General features: G+C 44.6%; 1 protein-coding gene across 5 annotated transcripts in view; it reads right to left on the bottom strand.

Annotated features, from left to right (window-relative positions):
• Positions 1-3743, bottom strand: part of PIK3CB (phosphatidylinositol-4,5-bisphosphate 3-kinase catalytic subunit beta) — a 192787-nt gene extending 189044 nt beyond the window's left edge. The window contains exon 1 of one of the 5 annotated variants that reach the window (XM_026497132.4): positions 3523-3743. The gene's annotated coding sequence lies outside the window, so the exon portion shown is untranslated. Of the gene's footprint in view, positions 1-3136; positions 3430-3522 lie in introns of those variants that run through there. The other 4 variants (XM_044383447.3, XM_044383446.3, XM_048216037.2 and 1 more) reach the window with 4 other exon arrangements.
• Positions 3744-22220: the final 18477 nt, after the last annotated feature.

The raw sequence follows: 22220 nt of genomic DNA, 5'->3' as shown, positions 1-22220 counted from the left end.
AGGACACCAGTTAGGAAGCTACTGTCCAACAAGAACTGGGGTGGTTGCAATAAAAACAAAGTGAAGTACATATACTTGAAATGTATTTTGGGGGCGTCTGGGTGGCTCAGTCAGTTAAGGGTCCAACACTTGATTTCAGGTCAGGATCTCAAGGTCCTGAGATAGAGCCCACATGGAGCTCCCGCTGATCATGGAGCCTGCTTAAGATTCTCTCTCTCTCTCTCTGTCCCTCCCCAGGCTCACACACTCTAATGTTCTCTATCAATCTCTCAAAAAAAAAAAGGCATTTTGGAGGTAAAATTGACAGCGTTTGCTGAAGAACTGACTGTGTGTGGGGATGGGGAGCAGTGAGGCAAGGGGATGAATTAAGGATGACCATCGTATTTTTCACTTGAGAGTGGAGACTAGGGACAGAAGGGTGCTCTTATGAAATGGAGACTTCTGACGAAGGAATGGGTTGAGGTAGAGAAATCAAGAGCTCCACTCTGAACATGTTCAATTTAAGATGCCTACAGACAGGAGTGAAGATACCATACAAGCAGTAAAAGAAATCTGAAGTTCAAGACTGAAGATAAAAATGTGACAGTCAACAGCATTGACAGTGGACATGAGATCACCCAAAGAGAGTGCAAGTAGAAAAAAGCAGAGGGAACACAAGGAACATAGTCAATGATACTGTAATAGAACTGAATGGCGACAGATGTTAGCTACACTTGTAGTGAGCATAGCATAATATATAAACTTGTTCAATCATTATGTTGTACACCTGAAACTAATGTAACACTGTGTGTCAACTACAATCAAAAAATTTTTTTGTTTTTTTAAAGAAAAAAAAAGTAGAGGGAATGGGGGCACTGGGCTAGCTTAGTTGGTAGAGCATGCAACTTTTTTAAAAGATTTTATTTATTTATTTGAGAGAGAGTGAGAGCGAGACATATCACAGAGGCAGGAGAGAAGCCGACTGCCGCTGAGCAGAGAGCCCCATGCGAGGCTCGATCCCAGGACCCCGCGATCATGACTGAAGGGAGATGCTTAACCAGCTGAGCCACCCAGGCACCCCTAGAGCATGCAGCTCTTGATCTCAGCTTCATGAGTTCAAACCCCACATAGGGCATAGAGATTACTTCAAAAAAAAAAAAAAAAAGTAGAGCTAATGGCTTTGAAGCATTAAAGCAGCAGGATGTTTTATAGTCAAATGCTCTATCCCTGAGCTATACCCCCACGCATTAGGATGTGATTCTCTAGTCCACCACTACCCTCCCAAACCTTGTGACACACATCCACTCACACTCTATAAATAAAAACACTGAGGCCCAAGAAAGACTGAGTGACACTCTAGGTCCAGGCCTAGAACGAAGCAAGATCTGACTTCTGACCCCTAGCCTTTTCACAGCAGCTAGCAGTCTGAAGTTAGACAAGGAAAGATCACAATTTAGGAACAACGTCACTTACAAGGCTTAATTTTAATTTTTTCCTATGTATTTTGTTCACATTCAAAAACAAGTTGGATCAAAAGCCTTTATGAGGGGCGCCTGGGAGGCTCAGTAGGTTAAGCCTCTGTCTTTGGCTCAGGTCATGATCCTGACTAGTCCTGGGATGGAGCCCTGCACTGGGCTCCCTACTCAGCGGGAGAGCCAGCTTCTCCCTCTCCTGCTCCCACTCCCCCTGCCTGTGCTTCTGTGAGCAATCAGTGTCTCTCTCTCTCTCTCTCAAATAAATAAACAAATAATATATTTTAAAAAGAAAACAAAAAAGCCTTTATGGATGAGTCTCTTAAAGAAACTAGGAAACATACGCGAGAAGTACAAAATGGCTATAAATTAAAAGCCAACTCAATTTTCTATGTTCTAAAAAACACCCAGAAGGTGAAGACCCTCATCAAAGAATGAATCGGGATGTGTAAAACAAGGAGTTTTTTGCAGTCATTTTTGCTTTAGTGAATACAATTTCAGTGGGTTTTTTTTTTAAGCTGTTATTTGAGAGAGAGAGAGAGAGAGAGAGAGACGAGGAGCAGCAGAGGGAGAGGAACCAGCAAAATCCGTGCTGAGCGCAGAGCCCGAAAGGGGGGCCTGACCCCAGGCTTGAGACCATGACCTGAGAGGAAATCAAGAGTGGGACGCTCAACCGAGCCACCCAGGTGCCCCTACTTAGTTTTTAAAGTTTAAGATTTTTACTTGTTTTCACACTTGCCTTCTGAAGCTAAGATCTTTATCCTGACCACTCTCTCCTAAGCTATATTATCATGACTTAAACAGTTCTGCTTTTACCATAAAAATCTTAACAGCGTTGCATAAAAATCCCCAAATGATTAATGAACTGCTGAGAATTCTGACTCGTTAAAGATGATTTTATTAGGAATCATATTTCCAAACATCCATTCAGGGCTTCAAAATAAGTACTCATCTAACTTAATTATGATGACTTCACCAGACACTAACACTGCCCACAATGATGTTTACAAAAGCACTTGTCACTCCCTTCGGATGTAGCAATGCAGAAAAAGGAGTCTGTTTCCAGATTCCTCGTGTGTTTATACTATGTAACAAGTGACAGTTAAGTGTCACTTAAGATTATTTAAACAGCAAAGCACTTCCAGTGTATGTGTCCCACCATCTTTCATCCGAGGCGAATCCTAAAATTCGTTCGGTCTTATTTACTACAATTCCCACTCAGCGCCTGAGACAGGTATCCCAAAGCAAGCCTTAGCAAAAAAGAGACTACAAGATTCTTGCATGAGAAATACAGGATTCTATTTTGGTCCCTATAAGAGAACAGGATCCAATATTAAGCAACTCCAGTGGAGGGTTACTGCTACCAACACCAGAGCAGTTCGGAAATAAATGTGCCCCCCAAATGTACACCCGCAGCCAGGAATCAGCAATAGCTAACAAGAAAAGATGCTGCGCCAGGGTTGCTCCTAATAGCCTACCACTTACCGAGCGCTGGCTGATCGGTCATGCACATCATCCTGTACTAGCCTCAAAACAACCCTGTGAAGTACGTATTATTATTCCCATTAACAAATCAGGATACTCGGGCCCAAGGCCCAAGACAAGCGCTGGGATTTGAAAACACGCCCGCACCCCAACAGTCCAGGATCTCCGCCCCTAAAATGCACTTCTACGCAAAAAGGCACCTGAGGGTCTGAGAGCCCTGGGGGTGTCCACACAGGTTGAGGAGAGACAGAGGGCGAGGGCGCCGCCTCTCCACAGAGGGCCCCTCAGGAACGCCACCAAAGGCGCCAGCGGCCCGGGGCCCCCGGTCGTGTCCCGGCCGCAGAGAGGCCGGGAAGCGCCTCTCACCTAAGAGAGCCCGGGGAGGGCCGCAGTAGAGCGAGGCGCCCCCGCAGGCCGGCGGACGGGTGTCCTCCGCGCCGGCAGGAAGCGCGCAGCGGGTACACAACTCGGCGGCGCCGCAGGCTGTGGCGGGCAAGAGCGCGCCGCCCGCCCGCGCGGGGGCAGCTCACCCGCCGCCGCGACCGCGCCGCCACTCAGCTGCGCCGCATCCGGGTCCCGCTCTCACCTGCCCGGTGCTCCGCCGCCGCCGACTCCTGGCTCCGGGTACGCGGTCAGCAGCCCAGGCCACCGCGACCATCCAGCTGCGGCGCCCCCATCCCCGCCTCTCACGGTCACCTCCCGCCTGCCCTGCGCGGCGTTACACCGGCCCGCCACCCACAGCCATGGCCCGCTCCACCACAGCCGCCGCCGCCGCACCGACCGACGGAGCACGCGCGCGCCGCCGCCGTGCCCGCGCGCGCGCGCACCTCCCTGGGCGGCCTCCCGGCAGCCTTCGCCCCGCCCCGTGCGCCACTCCGACCAATCCCCGGGGCCACAGCGGCCCCCGCCAGACCTGCGGGACTGGCCGGGCCAGGCAAGGGAAGAGGCCGCACCGTCGCCTCGTCTTCTCGGGCTGCCTACCGGGCCCGGCGCTGCCTGAAGCGCGTCCGGCTCCTCTTCGTGGCTTCGCAAGGACCGTGGGATCGGGATTCTCCAACAGGCCGCCTTCAGCAGCCTGCCCCTGCTTTCGTAGCCCCCTCCCGAGACACCCCTCTGTTCCTAGGTTTTCTTGTTGGCCTTCTCTCCGTTTCTGGAACTTGAAACAGACTCATTGGGCACAGCCTTTTGCTTTTCCCCCCTTCTCCTCTGTCACTCTGCTTCACAGCCGGTCCATCAATTTCTGCAATGGTAATGGTCATAAAAGCAAAAGTCCAGCCCTCCAAGCCCAAGGTTAGTTTTCTGTGTGTTCACTTTTGCGATAATAATAGCTAACGTTTGTGTGCAGTGCCTTATAGTTTACTCAACCCTTTTTGTACACCTTATCTCCTGTTATCTTTTGACCTCAACCAGGAAATTTTATGGCCCTCTTCCTTAGTGGCACACTTGAATCTCACTTGCTGAATTCTTAACTTATTGTAAAGCTGCTATATTGTAGAATTACTGTAACTCACTGCTCTTATAATAGGCTCAGGGAAAGAGCTGAGTAATCGAAAAAAACTTAGAGGAAAATTTTTAAAGAATAGTAATATGACTTTCGTGAGGGGGAAATTTTAAGCAAGACAGGAAGCCAAGAATCATTAATGAAAAAATAAAAACATTTGTCTACATAAATATTTTGAAAGTTTTGCATGACATCACAATGACAAGTTTTAAAAAAGAACAACAGAACATATGGCAAGCACATTGTATCTCTACCATAAAAGAGTTTCTATAAATGGACTTTTTTTTTTTTTTAAGTAAACTCTACTGCCCAGGGTGGAGCTTGAACTCACAACCTGGAGATTAAGAGTAACATGCTCTACCAACTGAGCCAGCCAGATGCCCCTATAAATAAATTTTTTTAAAAGCCAGCTGGATCCATGTTATAAAAATATGGGCAAGGTATACAAGCAGGCAGTTAATGGAAGAGAAAATCCAAGTGGTCTATTAAAAAGATGCTTATTTCACTAATAGTTATGGAAAAATAAAACGATAATCCATTTTTCACTCATAAGATTGGCAAACATTAAAAAGAGCAATCAGGGACGCCTGGGTGGCACAGCGGTTAATCGTCTGCCTTCAGCTCAGGGCGTGATCCCGGCGTTCCGGGATCGAGTCCCACATCAGGCTCTTCCGCTATGAGCCTGCTTCTTCCTCTCCCTCTCCCCCTGCTTGTGTTCCCTCTCTCGCTGGCTGTCTCTCTCTGTCGAATAAATAAATAAAAATTAAAAAAAAAAAAAAAAAGATTAAAAAGAGCAATCAGTGATACACAGGGAAAGGAGCCCTGGTACATCTCTGGTAGGAGTATAAATAGCCACAAACTTTCTAGGAGTAATCTGGGAATGTTTATTAACATTCAAAATACGCATACCTACTCATTGACCAAAAAATTACACAAACTCTGCCCTATGGAAAAGCTAAAGAAAATACCAGTTGTAAGGATATACACAAGAATGCTGTAGTGGGTTGAATGTTGGCCCTCCTACAGATATGTCCACCCAAAACCTGTGAATATAGTCTTATTTAGAAAATGGATCTTTGCATATGTAATTAAGTTAAGGATCTTGAAATGAGATCATCTTAGACTTAGGATGGGCCCTAAATCCAGTGACAGATGTCCTTGTAAGAGAAAGGCAGAGGGAGATTTGCGACACAGAGACAAATGTGATGTGAAGAATGAGGCAGAGAAGAGAGTGATGCATCTACAAGCCAGACTGCCAAGGATCACTGGCAGCTACTAGAAACTAGAAGAGGGGCATAGAACAGAGTCTCCCTCAGAGCATCTAGAAGGAAACGACCCTGACAACTCCTTGATTTCAGCTTTCTAGACTCAGCAACTCAGAAAAGAGATTTCTGTCATTTGTGGTAATGTGTTAAGTAGCCACAGGAAACTAGGACAGATGCTTTTATTGTTTGTGGTTTTAACAAACACAAAAAGCTGGGAACCACCTGATTGTCCACGGGTAATGGAATCCAGGAATCAGTTGTACTACCTCCATACCATGGAGTATTATGTGATGATGAAGATGAGTTAGACCTATTTATATTGACCCAGAGGGATGTTCAGATATATTGCTACAGTGGATATGCAAATTGTAGAGTGATAAAGAGTGTTATACCCTTTTAGTATATTGCTGACCATTTATATATATGTTTATATGAGCATAAAGAAAGGGGTGGAAGGATTTATATTAGGCTGATCATATTGGCTACCTCAGAGGGCTGAAAGAGGAAGACTTAGGTGGGAAGGAGTTAAACTTTTTTTTTTTTTTTTTTAGATTTTATCTATTTATTTGTCAGAGAGAGAGAGAGCAGGAGCAGGAGAAACAGCAGGCAGGGGGAGAAGCAGGCTTCCTGCTGAGCGAGGAGCCTGATGCAGGACTCAATCCCAGAACCCCAGAATCCAAGCTGAAGGCAGATAGTTAACTGACTAAGCCACCCAGACATCCCGATCTCTTTTTAATATACATAGATCTTTTAATTATCTTACTTATTATAACCAGTATATGTATCAACTTATTCTTTTAATCAAATAAATAGTTTTGTCTTATTTATTTTCTAAAGATTTATTTAATGGGAGACCTGGGTCACTCCAGTTGGTTAAGCATCTGACTTCAGCTCAGGTCATGGTCTCGGGGTCCTGGGATTGAGCCCCCGGGATTGTCCCTCTCCCTCTGCCTCTGTCCCTGTCCCTCCCCCGCCCAAGCTCTCTCTCTCAAATAAACAAATAAAATCTTTAAAAAAAAAAGATTTATTTATCTATTATATATATAGAGAGAGAGAATGCAGTGTGGGGAGCAGAGGGAGAGAGAGAATCTCAAGCAGACTCCCCACTAAGTGCATAGCCCTATGCAGGGTTTGATCTCACAACGTTGACATTATGACCTGAACCAAAACCAAGAGTCAGATGCTTAACTGGCTAAGCCACACAAATGCCCCACTTTTATTTTTTTAAATAAGCTCTACAGCCAACATAGAGCATGAATTCACGACCCCAAGATCAAGAGTCTCATACTTTATCAACCGAGCCAGCGAGGCACCCCTAATAACAGTTTTAAAGGAAAAAACAATTTGTGACTAGTTCTTAAATCATAGTTAAAGATGTGAATGTAAAGATGCCTGGCTGGTTCAGTCAGAAGAGCATAAGACTCTTGATCTTGGGGTCATGAATTCAAGCCTCATATTGGGTATAGAGATTACTAAAAAAGATAAACAAACTTAAAAAAAATAAAGTTGTGAACGTAAAGAGAAAGTGTTATCTGTCCAACTTTAGAAGACTCAAATGTTCCCCATGTCCCCCACTTTCCCATCACTGACTTCTGTGTTATAGTTTCAATATATAATCTTTTGGTGTTTTTTCCCTATTTTCTTTCTTTCTAAGTACTTCTGAGTATTTCCTAAGATCACAGAATTTCTTTTATTTTTCTTTTTAGAATTTGAGTGCTTTCTTCCCATTGTATAAGTAATATATTCACAGATTTGAGATCCAAAATGTACAACCGAATGGGCAATAAGTCTCTCGGCTATAAAGCTCTCTTCAGAAAACCGATGTTGGGGTGCCTGGGTGGCTCAGTAGTTAAGCATCTGCCTTTGGCTCAGGTCATGATCCCAGGGTCCTGGGATTGAGCCCCATATCGGACTCCCTGCTCGGCCCGATGCCTGCTTCTCCCTCTCCCACTCCCCCTGCTTGTGCTCTCTCTCTTGCTGTCTCTGTCTGTCAAATAAATAAATAAAATCTTTAAAAAAATAAAAAATAATAAAAATCTTTAAAAAAAAAAAAAAAACAGGGGCGCCTGGGTGGCACAGCGGTTACGCGTCTGCCTTCGGCTCAGGGCGTGATCCCGGCGTTATGGGATTGAGCCCCACATCAGGCTCCTCCGCTATGAGCCTGCTTCTTCCTCTCCCACTCCCCCTGCTTGTGTTCACTCTCTCACTGGCTGTTTCTATCTCTGTCAAATAAATAAAATCTTTAAAAAAAAAAAAACAACGATGTTGTCAGTTTCTTGAGCACCCTTCCAGAGGTATTGTATGCATATATAAGCAAATACAGATATATTTTCCTACTTTTTTTTTACATAAATGGAAGTGTTTGACTCATGCTTGTTTTTTTGACATAATATATTGTCTTATATCAGGGCATATAGAGTTTCTGTTCTTTTAAACATTTGTTGGTGTTTAGAATACTCACAAAAAACTATACGTGTCCTAAATTTTCACAAACTGAACACACCTGTGTAACTGGTTCCCAAATCAATAAAGAGAACATGAGGAACATCTTTATTTATTTTTTATTTTTTAAAAGGTTCTATTTGTTTATTAGAAAGAACACGAGCAGGGGGAGGGGCAGAGGGACAAGCAGACTCCCTGATGCCGGGTTTGATCCCAGGACCCTGAGAGCATGACCTGAGCTGCAGTCAGATACTTAACCCACTGAGCCCCCTAGTAGCCCCTTTATTTTGTTTTTTTTTTAAGGTATCTCTACACACAATGTGCGGCTCAAACTCACAATCCCAAGATCAAAAGTCACATGTTCTACCAACTGAGCCAGCCAGGTGCCCCATAAGGAACGTCTCAAAATCCACTTCTCTGAACCCCTTCTTGTCATAGCCCTATCCCCAAGGACAACCAGTATCCCAGCTTCTAACACTGGAGATTTCTTTTTTCTGTTTTGAACTTTTGTTGATATTATTGTTTTTGAACTTTTATTCAAATAGATTCATTTGGGGGCACCGGGGTGGCTCAGTCAGTCAAATGTCTGCCTTCAGCTCAGGTCATGATCCCAGAGTCCTGGGATAGAGCCCTGCATCAGGCTTCTCAGTGGGGAGCCTGCTTCTCCCTCGCCCCTGCCCCTGCTCATGCCCGCTCTCGCTTGCTCTCGCTCGCTCTCTCTCCAATAAATAAAAACTTTTTTTTAGAAAAGATTTGGTGTGCTCTTTTTTAAGATTTAATTTATTTATTTGAGAGAGAGAGAGAACATGAGCACGCATAGGGGGAGGAGCAGAGAAGAAGGCAGAGGGAGGGAGAGAATCTCTCAAGCAGACTCTGCTAAGCATGGAGCCCAATGCAGGGCACAATTCCATGACTCCAAAATCACGACCCCAGCCAAAACCAAGAGTCATGTGCCCAACTGACCTAGCCACCCAAGTGCCCCTAGTGTGCTCCTTGAGTTGCACGCTCCACCAGCTAAGCCAGCCAGGTGCCAGAGGTGTACTCTTTCTGTGTTTAGCTTCTTTTACTCTATATTTCCCCTATCTTGTTTTGATATTTATACACTACTGCATGTCACAATACTTTGCTCATTCTTGTTGCTAAATAGTATTTCATTGTATCTGCATTCTTTTTCGTGGCTACATAATGTTCTGTAGTGAGGATATATTATAATTTATTTATCTGGTCACTTATTAATGGATATTTAGACTGTTTCCAGTCTTTTGCTATACAAACAATGCTACAATGAACAATCTTGAATTTATATCACTTTGTGCATATCCAAATGTAACTATAAAAGAAATTGCTAGAAGTAGAATTACTGGATCAATAGGTATAGATATTTGTAATTTTGGAGGATATTGACCAATTACCATCTTAAGGGATATAGTCTTTTTTTTTTTAAGATTTTATTTATTCATCTGAGAGAGAATGAGAGCGAGAGAGCGAGAGCGAGAGAGAGAGAGAGAGAGAGAGCACAAGCAGGGTGAAGGGCAGAGGGAGAAGCTGACTCCCCGCTGAGCAGGGAACCTGATGTGGGGCTCTATCCCAGGACTCCGGGATCATGACCTGAGCCGAAGGCAGATGCTTAACCGACTGAGCCAGCCAAGTGCCCCTTAAAGGGTATACTTTTAACACTGCCACCAGCAGAGTATTTGAAAGTTTATTCTCTTAGAATTTTATTTTATTTTTTTTTAAAGATTTTATTTATTTATTCGACAGAGATAGAGACAGCCAGTGAGAGAGGGAACACAAGCAGGGGGAGTGGGAGAGGAAGAAGCAGGCTCATAGCGGAGGAGCCTGATGTGGAGCTCGATCCCACAATGCCGGGATCACGCCCTGAGCCGAAGGCAGACGCTTAGTGATTGTGCCACCCAGGCGCCCCTATTCTCTTAGAATTTTAGAGCTTGGAGCCTGGAGACTTAGAAATCACATTATATGGCCCACTCATCTTATCCAGAGAGAAATCAAAACCCTTAAAGGTAAAAATAATTGCACAAAGCCATAGAGCAAGTTAGTTATCATTCCTAAATTCTGAAGGAGGCCTGGATGCTGAGCTCACATAACAGAGAACCAACAAAGCCTCAAACATCCTGTCTGCTCACAACTATGTGCATGCTGCCTCTCTTTCTTTTCCTCATCTGCCTTCAAAGACCAGCATAAGAGGTGCCTGGGTTACTCAGTTGGTTAAGCATCGGACTCTTGGTTTTGGCTCAGGTCGTGATCCCAGGGTCCTGGGATCAAGTCCTGCATCAGGCTTCTTGCTCAGTGGGGAGCCTGCTTCTCCCTCTGCCTGCCCTGCCTGCCGCTTCCCCTGCTTGTGCTCTCTCTTTCTTCGCCCACCCCTATAAATCAATCAATCAATCTTAAAAAAAAAAAAAGAAAAGAAAAGAAACTAACAGTGGTTGCCTGGAAGGAAGATAACTAGAGGCTGGGAAACAAGGGTGGAAGGAAGAATTAGTTTTTATGGTTATTCTCTTTTATGCTATTTGAAATTTTTATCATGTTCACATATCATATCACTTATTATATATAATTTATAGAGTTTACACATACAATCAATATATATTTAATACATATATATAAAGAAAATATGTAAGAAGAGTATAATTTAGGTAGAGATAATGCCTATCACTGAAGAAGAGGCAAAAAGCAAGAGAGGAAGGGGTGGAGCCTAGTGAGGGAGTTGGTGTGGCAATGAGGGCACTAGAAGGACAGGAAGTAGGTTCAGGGACTAGCCTTGCAAACTGAGAAGGCTGATAACACTGTGTTTTAAATGCAATCGGTCTCCAATCCTATTAACTTGCAACTCTTGAATGAAGTCAAGCACTGAAGAAATGTAAATTGAATGCTGAAAAACAATAAATCAGGCATTTTTAAAACCAGTTAGGGCTGGTATGCAGAGTCAGCTAGATCAAAGATTGTAGCCCTAGTTCCCAGGGGGTTTGGGTGTGACTCTTTCTTCTGGAATGAAAACTATTTATCAACAAAGGCGCTGCCCTGTTTGTTGCTTTGGATAAGCTACCCAGGACTCCAATTTAACCTGTTTTTATATGTAAGGAAGATAATGTAATTAACATTAACATTAAAAAATAATCTGTTACCTTGAACACATTGAATCAAGAATTTTCTAGCCCATTAGGAAGGCATCAGAGGCAGAAATGTCTCAAACTCCAATGCCAATGGCCTATTTGTAGTTTCACCCTGATTCATCCACTACTGAATTTTTATTGGGCAGCTTATTTTCAACTCCTCAGGCAGCTCAAAGGCCGTATATTTGCAAAACAAAGCCTTAACTTCAAAGGGAATTACTTAAGCTAAAACGTGGGCTCCATCACATTATTTTGCCTTAAGGAAGCACCAAAGTGAAGAGTTGGTTTACTTTAACTCCTTTTTACACCAACTTTTTTTTTTAAAGATTGTATTTATTTGAAAGAGAGTGAGCAAAAGAGAGCGTGCACGAGCACGCAAGCGGGGGGTGGGGGGTAGAGGGAGAAGCAGAGGACCCCGGGATCATGACCTAACCAGAAGGTAGATGCTTAACTGACTGAGCCACCCAGGTACCCCTTACACCAACTTTTGATACTGAAGTCAGGCTGGGCTCACAGGTCTAGAGCAGTCTTGAAATACCTATGCAAATGAATGGGGAAACTTGCCGGTGTAGGATGGGTCTTGAAAACAAAAACCTGGATTGCTCAATTTGAAAGGGTGGGGACCAGAGGGAAATGTGAGATGACTTCCCTAGTCCTCAATCCCCCAGACTGGTCAAAGGGCAGATAAATATTGTTTCTCTTGTGAGATCAAGACTTACACACTCAGAGGGTTTAGAGATGTTGCATCCAGACTCAGCTTTCAGGATGAAATCAGTAAGTATTGTCAAGTATCTCCTTAACAGCTGCCAAGAGAATTTCATACAAGGCTGTGTTTTTCAAATCCAATAATACACACATACATTTTGGAGAGTAAAAAAATGTTTCACAGACCCTTGAGAATATTCACGTCTTCATTCACTCAGCAACTGTCCCAGGCACTGGGATAAGTGGTGGAGATAGGGGCCTGAACAAAACAACATGATTCCTACAGCAGATGTTGTAGAGGAAGAAACAGTCGTTAATGAAGTCATCACATGATTAACTGCAAATTACAATTAAGTGCCATAAGGTGGGGGTGCCTGGTGCTATGAAAGTAAATAATAATGGGAGGGGAAAGCAAAAGTTTCCCTAAGGAAGGGAAAACTTGCCTCAGTCTAAAGGAAGATTAGACCAGGCAAAGAGTGGGAGCAAAAAGTGCCACATAGAAAAGAGCCAAGGCAAGGGTCCTGTGGCAGGAGGAAACATGGCCATTTAAAAACCAAAAAAGACCAGAAAACATGGGATGCCCTAGGTAGACATTACCATCACTCGACAATATTTCCAGTTCCCTTCCCCTCCAGAACACTTGAGAGGATTGTATTTCCCTGCTCCTTTGAAGTTAGGTGAAACTCCTGAAGTTGAGCAGAGCCCTGAGACTTGCTTTAGCCAATGAAACGTGAGCGAAAGTGGCATCTGTTACCTCTTAGCCTCTCTGTGGAAGCATTTAAGAGATAGAATAGGTTTTTCTCTCTTTCCTCCTAGCTAATATGAAGGCACCACAGGAAAGGAGCAGGATCTCTGAGCCAACACAAGAAGGACAGCTGTCCTGGAGAGCCAAGAGGAGCTGACGCAGACCATGCAAGATCTAGAACAAAACCTTTGCCATGTTAAACCACTGAGGTTTAGGAGCTGTTTGTAATTGCAGCAAACCCAGCCTATCCTTTTTTCTTCTTCAAAGATTTTATTTATTTATTTGACACAGAGAGAGAATGAGCACAAGCAGGGCGGGGTGGGGGGAGCAGCAGGTAGAGGGAGAGGGAGAAGCAGGTTCCCTACTGAGTAAGGAGCCCAATGTGGGGCTCAATCCCAGAACCCTGGGATCATGACCTGAGCAGAAAGCAGATGCTTCACCAACTGAGCCACCCTGGCACCCCAAAACCTAGCCTATCCTATTGATATAGACCCAAGTTTGAGAAACTCCATAGAGGAATCGCATAACGTAAAGGGAAAAAAATCTAAAATACAGAATTTAAACATAAAGAATTCCTCATATCCACAGCTATTATCTACATCACATCTGCATTTATAGGTATTTATTCACTGAGTCATGAATTTCAATACCTAGTTTTTCAAAACTGCATCTGATTTTCTCTATGAAGTCTTAAACACTGAAGAGTGTTTTATTTTATAAAGTTGAATTGATAAAAAAAATAATAAAGTTGAATAGAAAACATTTATCAAGTGCCTCTCTACTATGCACTAGCACCGGGTTAAGTATCTGAATTTGTTCATTTAATTTTCCTAACAGCCAAGGAAGTGGGTCTATGACAAATGCACTTTCCAGAGGCATATAATATTATTTCAGATGCATATAAGCAAGGCTCAGAAAGGTTTAACAATAGCTGGGAAGTGATGTACTTAAAATGGAACCCAGATATGCCTGGCTCTTTAACAAATGAGCCTAACTTCTATGAAATATTGTGTGTATCTTGAGACTGAAAACTCTATTGGATTGAATTCCCTCATGGTAAGGACAATGTCTGATTTGTCTTTGCACCCCCAGCAGAGCTGGCCACCTAGATATCCTCAAAGCATATTTTTGGAAGTATCAAATGACATTGAAAAACATAAATGAGTTTATTACTGATAAAGTGCATTAACCTCTAGGGATTATATTTTGGCTATTTATTTATGCACTTATAACTTTACCAGATGGTAAACTCTTTGGGGACAGGGTATTGGTAAGTAACAAAACCCCAACTGAGTCCATTTTAAAGATCTAATTGGCTTTTTTAAACAAGTCATGCATTGGGCAGCATTGCATCAAGTAGGTGGAGGGGAACTCTGAGGAGTTGTACAAAATGGAAGGGGGGCCTGCGGTTTTCTAAAAATAGAGATACAGTGTTTATTTTTATACCTTCCACAGTTGACACACGGCCTTGATGAGTCAGTTTTCAGCAAACGTGGACTAGGTCCCTTCTTCTGAATCCCCAGAGCCAGCAAATGCTGAAGTAGAGATTCTGTTCAGGGCAATAGCCCCTGGTCCTTCCACACCATACAAACTGCTGTCCTCCAGCCTCCCTGAGTTCTATTCTTCCAGCAATAATTTAGTTAATTCAGTATTTTTTTTTCTAGGAATATATAATTTATGATCCAACCATACACAACAGAAAAAAAAAACGAAACTAATTTTGTATTCAACTTTGAAAACTGTTAAGTCATCTGTTATTTGGGGGAAAAAGACAGAGAGAGAAAACACATCTGAATGTACATATGATAAAATGGCCTTGAGGATGTAACTCAAGCCAACCAAAGCACAGAAATCCAGAGTTCACGCTGCAACAGCATCCTGAAATTGTGTCTCCGCTTCCACCCGGGGTCTGTGAACGAGCTTCCCAGGTGTTACTTCCCAGGGATGACAGGACTCAGTCTCTGGAGCTCTGGGTTGCTCTGAACTGGAAGGATACTATCTTATCGCACTTCAGTCCAGGCAGCCTAAAGGCAGGCTTTTTGAAACTTTTAACCAACTCCCAGTAAGAAATGCTTTTCACACTGCAACTGAGTATATTGTCTGTCTCTGTCTTTATAATATTTGTACTGAAATAAAAATGTGATGGAATACCCCCATTATGTGTGATGCACTCTGACGTTGGTTGGTCCATTTCTGTTTTCTATTCTATTTTGCATTTTAAAAATTGTAGCTGCAATCCACCAAGTTAATTTCACCACCCACTGAGTCGTCCAATTTGAAAAACACTGGCCCAATGCATACATATAAATCGCTGCTTCTTGAGTGCAGGGACACGCATCTTTTTGCCTGTGTCTTTAGCACCTACCACCTTTTTTTTTTTGTCCTGAACAAATGAGGAAGTGAATATCTACCATGTGCTAGGAGTGCAAGATAACCGATACTGAGAGCTAAAACTGTAGAGATCCTTGCCCTGGCAGAGCTTACAGCCTATTGAGGAAGGGGAAAAGCACCCACCAACCCACCATCAATAAACAGAGACAAGGAGTTCAGCACATGTAAAAATCTCTTCCCACCTCTACTCTACAAAAAGCGCCTGGAACTCTATTGTTTCTGTCCCCATTTTTCCTTTGGAAGCCCCAATCTGCCCATTCCACAGGGGCCTGGCAAGACTCCTTATGAGAGCTCTGCCCTACCCCCTGGCATGAGTGGGGGGCCTGGCCACAGTGATGAATATGATTGGTTCAGGGAGCAACAGGTGACTTCAAGTGAACCAACTAAAGTCATCATTATAATCAGTACATAGAAAGGGGCTCTTTTTCTCTGGGACTATAAATATAAGATCAAATGAAGCTAGAGCTCTCTTCCATTATATAAAGAGAACAGGTTAGAAAACGAAACTGAAATACGCAGAAAAAGATAGCTAAGAGCAGAAGCAAGAGAAGAAAGATCACCATTTGAAACTGTCAGTCTAAGAGAGGCCTAGAGCCGGCAGGTCAGCAACACCTCACAACTATTTGAGCTAATAACTCCACTTTTCCCTACTGCTGGTCTAAGGTGGATGGATCTCTGTTATTTGTAGCTAACTATAACTGTGAAAGGAAGGGTAGAAAGCCAATTAGTTTCTTTTATTTATTTATTTTAAGATTTTTTATTTTTTTGAAAGCTCTTCACTTTGTTATTTAAGTTTTATTTATTTAAGTAATCTCTGCACCCATCGTGGGGCTCAAACTCACAGCCCCAAGATCAAGAGTCTCATGCTCCATCCACAAGCCAGCCTAATGCCCCTAATTTCTTTCTTTCTTTCTTTTTTTTTAAAGAATAGAAAGGGGGGTGCCTGGCTGGCTCGGTGGGTAGAGCAGGCAAGTCATGATCTCAGGAGTCACTTGAGTTCAAGCCCCACATTGGGCATACAGCTTACTTAAGGGGAAGAAAAAAAAAAAAGAACAAATATATTTGTGGGATCACAGACACACTTTTCCCGTGATTGGGAAATTTGCCCAGAATATGTCAGGTCTCAAGGGTTCCAGAGTTATGAAGCTGGCTGATTTCTTTCCTTCCTTACCTTCTTCTTTCCCTCTTCCTTTCTTTCATCTCTCTATCTAAGATCACCATATCAGCTGTGTGGAGAAAGTTTAGGGGAGTTTATAGAGAAAGCAGGGAAGCTCTGATATATTCCTAGCTAGAAAAAAACCTAGGTAAAGTAGTTTAGACCCGAGTGTCATGGTGGCGAAAGAGATGAAGAGAAGCAGACTTCAGAATAATTTTGGCGGAGCTGCTAGGATTGGGTCAGGGACTAGACAGATGTAAGGGACTGAACTGTCAAAATGAATGAATAAAATGGATAAATTAATATTCATTGAGTTCAGCAGTCACAGAGCAGGTGTATGTCTTAGACCTTGTGGTAAGAGCCGGGACAGGGAAGATGAGGAACAGTCTCTGCCTTCAAGGAGTTTACAGCAGAGGAGCTCCTAACGTTCAGGAAAGACAAACAACAACAGGAGTAGCAAAGATCTCACCTGCAGTTGAGAGAATGGGCTTTGTCTTCCTTCTAGACATGGGAGGCCTGAGCCTTGCCTTTGTAAGACAGGACTTGTGCTCACTGTGGTAACCTAGCCCCTAGCCCCCCACACCCAGGCCATTGTGGGGATTAGGGGAAGGACTGCTATTGAGAGGGCAGTGGGTGAGGGGAAGGAAAAAAGATGGGGACAAATATATGCAAGATGGGAGCCCATGCTGAGCTCCATTATCATAGCCTGCAAAATAGGATTTGGAGAAACAGGGGGTATGAGAGGAGGTGTTATATAGTGATGGAATGGTAGCTTCCAAGAGCACTATCAGGCCAACTGTCTCAGAGGGCATGGAACAGAAAGGGTCTCAGACCAGGTTAAATGCTCAAAATATTATTAAATCAAGGAAAAACACAAAGAAGGAGAAGCAAGGGGAAAGGTGGGATAGGTTGACACATTTAAGATAAGACGGAATGGGGTGGAAGCACGACGGTACCTGAAGCCTGGGGGCACATAATGTTTGCGTGATCTGTCTCTTGGCTACATCAGCCTTCCCCACTAATGGTGCAGTTACAAGGACCAGAGGGGAGGTTCGAGCAAAGGCGTGCCACCCACAGACAGAAGTTTCCCTGGATCAGTGACACACGCTGACACCAAAGAAATGCACAGGCCAGTACACCTGGCCACGGATGTAGCTTATCAGTTAGCCAGGTGAACAACTACGGGTTTTACCCGCGTATTTTGGTCAGAGGATGGGGCCAGACTGGTTGTCATCTTCTGCATTAAGCCTCCATGCATGAGGGCCACATGGGTGTCTCCGTGGGTTAAGCGTCCGACTCCTGGTTTTGGCTCAGGTCACGATCTCAGGGTCATGAGATAGAGCCCCGCTTCCTTCCGGGCTCCTTCCTCAGCAGGGCGTCTGCTTCTCTCCTCCCTCTCCCTCTGCCCCTCCCTACCCCTCTCTCTCTAAAATAAATAAATAGATCTTTAAAAAGATGACTTCATGTGTGAATATTTAGTGTCTCATGTATCTTTAGGATATCATGAATACTTAGAGTTCCAGTGTCTCATATTCTCTTAGTACCTCAAAAATGTTAGGTATTTGGGGTGCCTGGGTGGCTCAGTCAGTTAAGCGTCTGCCTTCAGCTCAGGTCATGAACCCAGGGTCCTGGGGGAGTCTGCTTCTCCCTCTCCCACTCATTCTCTCTATCTCTCTCTGTCTCTCAAATAAATAAATAAAAATAAAAAAAAATATCAGGTATCATTTGGTCCTTCCACCCTTTCTATGTTTGACACACACATCTTGTATTATTTATCTTTCCTTAACAAATTTATGAAAGGTTTTGCATTATCTTACAAATCATAAACTCATTCATTTTCTAAACTGGAATAGACTGGTGTACAAAGCAAAGGCACATTACAGTAGGACAATGTATCCAAGCCAGAGAAACCTCTGGGAATGATGAAAGCTAGTCAGGACAAGAGGGCCCAGAGCCCTGGGGATTACTTTTCAAAGACCTAAGAGGAGAGGGACGTTCTCCCTTGGGAATCAGGAGCTGAACCCAGGAAGGGAAGAGGGCCAGCCAGAGCCTGCAAAGGAGTGCTTCACAGGGGCCGCTGGCCAGAGGGTGATAGGGAAGCAGCTAGGATAAGCAGATCCAACCCAGAGCCTCAGGATTGCGGACACCCAAACCTGGAGCAGGAGACTTCTCCCTGAGGCCTCCAAGGATGGGAGAATTCAGAGAAGAGGTGAGAGGAAGCATGGCCAGGCCCAGGTCCAGCCCAGCCCAGTCCAGCCCAGCCTTAGGGCCTGTGAATAAAGACCAGCTCATACCAGGACTCCCCAGGTTTCTCGAAAATCTGTAAGCTATTTTCGTTACTCCTTGTTTCCAGGCAGCTCAACTAGTAAAATGAATAAGGGTTTAAGCAAAGAAAGGAGGAGGTGCGAGGGGTATTGGTTACTTATTTAAAAGCCGGCCAGGGGAGTAGGGAGCAGCCCCTAATGGGGAGGTATGTGTGTGTTGGGACGGGTGCGGGGGAGGGATACAGCAGCACCCTGGGAGCCTACGGGAAGAGACACGGAAGCCAGCCCCATCCCAGTGGAGGTGTGAAAGCTGGATGAGGCCGGGGTGGGGGTAGGGGCGGGGTGAGAGCTCCGACCCCAGCTGCTCTGCCAGCCCCTCGGGGAATACTTGGGCTTTTAAAACCACTTTGCTTTGTAGTCAGAGGTATAGGAACTGACTGCTGTGGTTAGGGGGGGCTGTGGGAAATAGTTCTGCCCCTCCCCTCGGGGCTCCCACCGTCCCTCCTCCATCACTGTACACTCATTGTCTGTTCTCTGTGGGTCTCCCCCCGCCAGACGTGAGCGTCCCGGGAGCAGGCACTGTGTCCGATTCACCTCTTTCTGCCTCACAATGTGGCCCAGCGTGGGGCCTGACACTTGGAAGTTTCTCAAAGAGTTACTTGTTGAATGAATGAACAAATGAATGCTTTCTCCCAACCACTCTGAACTCTCGATGGGATTTACAAAGAACGAAAGGCCTGATCGCTGCTCCGGATTCTTTACATCACTTCACCAGGCGTTCATGTGCCTCCGGGATTCAAGGAGGCAGTGAACCCCTAAGCTTTGGTTTCTGTGTTGATGTGCATTCTCCTGGGGATAAGATTCTACATAATTTATCAGGTTTTCAAAGAGGCGTCTGTCCCTCCCAAAGACGGAGAGTAATCATTGAGAAAATAGTTCCAGGATGGAGATTTTATGTAAGTTCTCTCAGCATTCATTTCTCTGAACAAAATTACTTTTCTTTTCTTCCTGTCTATAATCTCTTGAGTTTATTTTGTAATGTCAGAATCATCCGTTCACCTGAGTAAATGGTAACAAGATGCTGATGGGGGCCAGGACACGCGGGCCACCTTGACTTACTAAATATTTTAAGCTGAAGGAATTTTTTTTTTTTTAAGATTTTATTTTTAAGTAATCTCTACACCCAGAGTAGGGCTCAAACCTATAACCCGGAGATCAAGAGTCACAGGCTCTATGGACTGAGCCGGCCAGGTGCCCTAGCTGAAGGAATTGTTAAAAGCCACAGAAGCAGGAGGGTCACTCTGACCTCCATTACCCCACCTTCTTCCTTTAAACAGGTCTTAAAACTCCCCTGTGAATGGTACTCTCCCTGCACCAGGAGGAAGCAAGATAGTCTTGTTACCAGGGACAGAGAACTTAGGGCCGAGAAGGCTGTGTAAACAAGACTTGTTAAACTAACCTTTATCTTCTTAGTTACTTCTTCACCATTTACTACCCCCAGCCCAAACCCCCTTGTCTTGTCAATTCTTCACAAATTGTTATTTCCCTAAAAGGTATAAAAGCTACCTGCTCTGGTCCCTTCCTCAGGTCTTCATTCTCTTGGGAGGCTCCCATGTACATGTAAAATTTTTTGAAAACGTACATGCTTTTCTCCTGTTCATCTGTCTTTGTCAGTTTCATTTTCTGACCAAGCCAAGGACACTGTAAGGGTCGCGGGAAACTTCTTCCTCCCCTACAATACCATCACCCTTTGCAATCTCCCAGAACCTCCCCTTTGTCACCTCCGCTAATGCACCCTTAACTGATTTCTCTTACACACGGGGTTTTGGAGGTGGGAAGACAGCGTGGAGCGGCTGTGCGGCTGTTTAAGTGAGACCTCCAGGGCAGAGGCAGAAGCAGGAAGCGAGCTGCTGAGACACTCAGCTACCTAATCCAATTCTCCTTGCACACTCAGCAGCCTCCCCTCCCTCTGCATAACAATGGAAGGAAAGAGGAAGTGGGAAAAAATAAGGTCATGTAACTGAGTTAGAAGGGGTAATTACCAGGACCCTGGAGCGGAGGGAAAGTACCTCCCAGAAAGAAGGGGCTAAAGACAGGCCTATGAGGCTGACGAGTGGAGAAATTAGTATGCAGCCAAATATTCGCTTGTGCAGGGAAGCAAAAAAAATAAAACCTCAGTGCCGAATTGGCCAGGCACTGCAGAAACCTGAGGTAGGCAGCGAGGCCTGGGCTACAGTAGATGGGAAGGAGGAAGAAAGCAAGCTCCAAGCCAGGCGGGGATTTTGCAGCAGCTGCTGTGCCCTGATACTGAGTATTGGTGCCGCGAGGGAGGGATGAGTCAGTCCCAGCAGATCCAAGTTTAGGATTAAAGAGCCGGTAGGAAGGCACTCAGCAAACACCTTCGTGTGAGAGGGCTAGTGACCATTCTGAAGTGGGATCCCCACCCATACAGGACACCAAGGAGGTCCTGGACCTGCTGGAAGGGCTCATTTGCATGGAGACTGAGAGTGAAGTGTTTTAAACTACCTTCCCTTCCTCTCCCCGGAAGTTCCTACCAGATTTGCCACCCTTTGTTTGATTTCATGGCGTTGTCTAAAAGCAGGGTTGGCTTAGAGTGGAAGGTGAAGGGGTAAGTGCCAGATTATGGTTGTGAATGTCACCTCTTGCTACAGGAGGCAGGGAAGGGCGTTTTGAAACAAGAATTCTTGGTTATGGGTGTGGCTGGAAATGCTTCTGCACCTTGATGCTTCGTGGGAGAGAACTAGGAGCTGTGTGGGGATCTGGCCAACTATGGGCTGGTTTCTTTGAGGAAGGTAAGGTCCACCACTATCCTGACATTCGTGGCAGTTGAAAGGATGGCAGGACCGGGTTGCATCACTCAGCCTAAGTCTATATAGAAACAGAAAATGACCTAGAGCACATACTGGCCCCTGAATGAGCTGTTAGTAGTTCCCGGTGGCTGAGCAGCCCCTGCAACAGCATGTTAGAGAAGGAGCCCCTTTTGGGAGAGGAAGTTTGTGATAGGTGACTTCGATGAGATGGTTTCGTGCTTGCTTTGTGGCAAGATATAGACATCATGAAATTTGCCATCTTAACTATTTTTTTCCTAATATTTCATTAAGGTTCACGTAAGGTTGGGGCTCGGACTCACAACCCTGAGATCAAGAGTCATGTTGTCTACCGACTGAGCCAGCCCGGCTCCCCTTAACCATTTTAAAATACACAAATACAATGACACTAAGTAAAACCACAATGTTGTACAACCAGCACCACTATTTCCGAAATGTTGTCTGTACTCATTTGTGTGCTTATTTTTGTGGTTATTATTTAAATAACTTTTTCTCTAGAATATGTTGGTCTCTGGTGATAGCTGGAGTCAGGTCAAGTTATGTAGAATCATGGAGCGCCTGGGTGGCTCAGTCGTTAAGCGGCTGCCTTCGGCTCAGGGCGTGATCCCAGCGTTTTGGGGTCGAGCCCCGCATCAGGCTCCTCCGCTGGGAGCCTGCTTCTTCCTCTCCCACTCCCCCTGCTTGTGTTCCCTCTCTCGCTGGCTGTCTCTGTCAAATAAATAAATAAATAAAATCTTAGAAAAAAAAAAAGTTATATAGAATCAACAGATTTCTTCACCTGCGTTTCTTTTGTCACAGGATTGCCGTGAGCTCTTTTCTGTGTAAACAGCATTGC

Source organism: Ursus arctos, unplaced genomic scaffold (genome assembly GCF_023065955.2).
Source record: "Ursus arctos isolate Adak ecotype North America unplaced genomic scaffold, UrsArc2.0 scaffold_20, whole genome shotgun sequence".
NCBI classification, from domain to species: domain Eukaryota; kingdom Metazoa; phylum Chordata; class Mammalia; order Carnivora; family Ursidae; genus Ursus; species Ursus arctos.
Note: the sequence above shows the minus strand (reverse complement) of the source record. Positions and strands in the feature narration are given on the sequence as shown.